This window comes from Carlito syrichta, unplaced genomic scaffold, assembly GCF_000164805.1.
Source record: "Carlito syrichta isolate Samal-C Ts95f unplaced genomic scaffold, Tarsius_syrichta-2.0.1 Scaffold309462, whole genome shotgun sequence".
Lineage (NCBI taxonomy): Eukaryota > Metazoa > Chordata > Mammalia > Primates > Tarsiidae > Carlito > Carlito syrichta.
In genome coordinates, this window is record NW_007253558.1 from 4103 (window position 1) to 8204 (window position 4102).

The window sequence follows — 4102 nt, forward strand, 5'->3', positions numbered from 1 at the left end:
CATAAATATTACTTAAAAGTCACTTTTTATAATATCATGAAACATATTTTCCTTGACCAATAAAAATCTAACTTGGTCTAGAGGAGGGTTTTTTTTTGTTGGAATTTTTTGTGTTTCTTTATCCTTGAGTTCCTGTTTAAGATGATGATGGACTTGCATTTTATTTACTGAATTCCCTGTCCATTTCTAATATAATGGAGGGAAATTATATCATGTGTGACATGACACTGCAAGCCATGAAATCTCTATGATACCAGAAAGAGGCACATCCCTCAGCTGAGTTTCATTTTCATATGTGCTTGCTTTCTTTTGTACTATGTCCTTTAACTGTACAAAGGAAGATCTATATATCCATATATCTACATATCAATATCCAATATCTACATATCTACATATTCATATCTATATATATTTGGAGAGAGAGAGAGAGAGAGAGAGGAGAGTCAGGTGGATATTTTTAAAGACTATGCAGTATATTAAAAGTAATACAGTTTTATTAGATGAAACAAAGTTGTAGATGAATCTTATAAGTATTAGAGTTAATGTATTGAAGAATCTGAAATCAGAGGTATATGAATGAAACATGTTATTTTATTTTATTCATTCAATTTATCGTGCTCTGTCAAATTTCCATGTTTTATCTCTTAATGATGTCCTGAGCAGATTTCGAATTCTATGAACACTTTAAGATTTCTAAAGGTCAATTTAGAAATAAATAAATCAGTTGAGAATAAATTGATCTAATTTTTCTCCTTCTTCATGTCCACACCCCAGTTGGTGCTTTATCTAGAACTCTAACTGGTAGCAATAAAAAAATGGAAGCTTATACTTAGCTTTAAGTCACTGTTTCCCTCCCTCCCCCCGCTTTGTTTTTCTCTTTTAGGCTTAGTTCTTCCAAAGTACTAAGGTGAAAGAGAAAGGTTGGAAAGAAGACAAGTCTTTTTGTCCAACTGGCAAATTAGTTCTACTTTGCTATTTTTGACTTTCTCTGGTTGACAGTAATTGTCATTAATCTCCACTATGCAGTACACATCCCAGGGCTACCTCTTCCAGAGCTTTCATGTGTTAGTTCTTTGAATGATCATAGAGTTCCCGTCTCTTAGGATGTAGTTCTACCTAGTCCTCACCAACAAATTCCCCTTGCCGCCATCCCACAAGCTGATGCTGATGGTGCTCAACCTATGACAGACAACTTTTTTTGGAGAAATAGTAGAAAGACAGTGTAAGCTTTACAAATATCTGGGGTGTCAACTTATCCTATGAAAAATTCACTCCTTTTGTCCTAGTAACACAGTGAAAATTTTGGCTACTTCCTTACCATTTTTCTTCCTCCTTGTGAAATCTTTCCAGCTGGAAGCTCAGAAAAGCTTTGCCTAAGAAGAGATCCAGTTGACAAAGGAACAGTTAGTCCTTTTTCTTTTAGAGAACACTTGCCTAACGGAAGAGAAAACCACACCAAAGCTAAATGCTGTTCCCCTCACAACTTTACACACTGAAGTTACCTTTGTGTCTTTCTCTCTTCTGCATTCTTCCTTAACATTTTATTCTTCTTAGCATTTTTAGGAAGACCAGGAATTTGGGAGATGTATCATAACCACCTCTTAGTCCTATTTAAATCTCCTAATTCTGACTAGTTCTATATAAATGTGGTTTAGGTTAGGCATATTCTTTCCCCAAATTTTATACAAGTGGCAAAAGCAATATTCAACATCCCGCTTTCTCCTAGCAATCAATGTTTATTCTGGCTTTGACTCTGGGCTGTTCTAACTTAAATTTATATTCTAACTTTCTAATTTTTTCTTATCCCAATTAAGTGTAATATATTGAACAATTATTTTCTTTGTTAGAAAGTTTGTATTTCATGTAGCCATGAGTAAAGAATGTATAACCTATGAGTGTATTCTTGTATTATCGCTTAATTCTAGATGATGAAGTTGAATTTATCATTTAATATATTTGCACTTTTTCTTCCTTCTATTATTAGAATTATTATAGTACATAAAGTTAGTTCTCTCCTCTCTTAAACTATATTGGACATCCACTTAGAAACTTTGTTTTAATTTCTACTATGGAAGGAGTTATCAGTTATTTTCATAAGAAAGGGACCAGAAAATTTCCAGAAATGAGATACATATATAAGTTCTTGCTGTATAGACATAATTTTATCTTACTGCAATTTACTTAAACTTCCAAAGCAATTTTACTGTAGCAACGCAGAGAAACATGTTTTCAGTTTGTTGTCATTTACCTTTATGTTGAGAGCTCTCATTTTTATTGAAAATAACATTCCACTTGCTATAGTGTGAGGAAATATATATATTAATATAAATATATTGATTTATTTTGGATAAGTAATAATAAAAGATGGCTTAATAGAGACATTTGGGACTCCTCACCTCCACAGAGAAGAACCAAAATAGCAAGTAGATAATCTCACGGTGAAGAGGACATCTAAAAGAGAACACTGGAATTCAGAACATTTTCAGGAAATATCTATGGCCAGGCAAGAGGTGGAAACAAGGCAACCTGCTTGATGAGAATTGGTTTGGAGCTTGAGAGCTTGGAGAGGCTCCCCAATATAGGAAAAAAGTTAATGAGCAATCCCAAGTAGTTCACATTTCCATTACAGACCCCTGCAATTCTAGTCATGACAGAGTCCCTTGATCTTTGTGGCCCAGAGACAACAAAGTCACGCTCCAAAGAGGGAGATCACACTGAGTCCTACACATCCCCTGTGTCCTAAGAAGCTACAGCAAGGCACCATTTCGAAAACCTAGTACCATCACACTATATCTTGCATTTGGGCTCAACAGCTCCTGCATGTTCACATCCTTAAAGCCTCATTGATATTCTCCCCACACAAAGATGCTGCGGTGGCTCAGCCTGTAATGCCGCGCCTTTGGGACGCTGAGGTGAGTGAATTGCCTGAGCCCGCAGGTTCAAGACCCGCCTAGGCAGCGAGACCTCATCTCTACAATAAATCAAAAAATCAGCAGGGCGTGGTAGCGCATGCCTGTAATTCTGGCTACTGGGAAGGCTGAGGCGGAAGGATCGCCAGAGCACAGCAGGCGAGGCTGCCACTGCACTCCAGTCTGGGCAACAGAGTGAGACTCCCACTCAAAAAAAAAAAAAAAAAAAAAGATGCTGCCATTGCTTGCTGTAGCCACAAGGGCCAAAGCATGAGCCATTGACTGTGACTTTATTCCTCCTAGCAGAGGAGCTGCAACACATTTGAGCAAGCCCTGAGAAGCATTTTCCCTACTTAGAGCCACTTTTGCTGCTGGTGAGGCCAGAACACAAGCATTGGCAGAAACCCTTCTGCTTCCAGCAGCGAGGCCGCCATGCATTTACAAGCACCCTGAAGTTAGGCTCCCCTACCTGCAGCCACCACCCAGAACCAAAGTACACGCTTCCAGCTGCCTGATTACAATTGATGCCTCTAAAAAAGCATCCCCACACTAGGGCAGCAAAGCTGCAGTACACCCGCTGGTGCCCTACCTGAGCACTCTGCTGGAGTTCTGGAGATTACCTCACTCTTGCCCACGACAACCAGCATCTGCATGCTCTACCTCACTAGGGACTGATCTGCCTGACCCAGCTCAGCCCAGTGCCCATACATTTTGTCTAGAGACCTTGGAATCACCTTCCTGTGTCTACTACTGTCACTACCACCAGAGCTGGCACTCCCCCCAACATGTTCCCCCTGTAATTCTTGGAATTGACCTCCTCAGACCATTGCAGTCACCAGCAAAACCAGTGCAGACCGCTTGGAAGAAAGGGCTATTCCTGCTAAGGTTGATACCCTTGTCGTTCCCACTGCAGAGGCCTGAAAACCTGCTCGTCTTTCTGGCTCACCATTGTGACTGCCAGCGCATAAGCATGCATCTTGAAGACCCAAGAATTGACTTACCTGAGTCCACTGACATTGGTGACAGTACATGCTGTCCTGGGGCCCCAAAACAGGCAGACTCAGTCAGTTGCTGCCACCACTTGGAACAGAGAACTGGCCCATCTGGAGCTCTTGTCACAAGCCAAACTTCAACACAGCCTCCCTTAACAAATATACTGTAAGCCACTGAGGAATTTACAGATACCACTGATG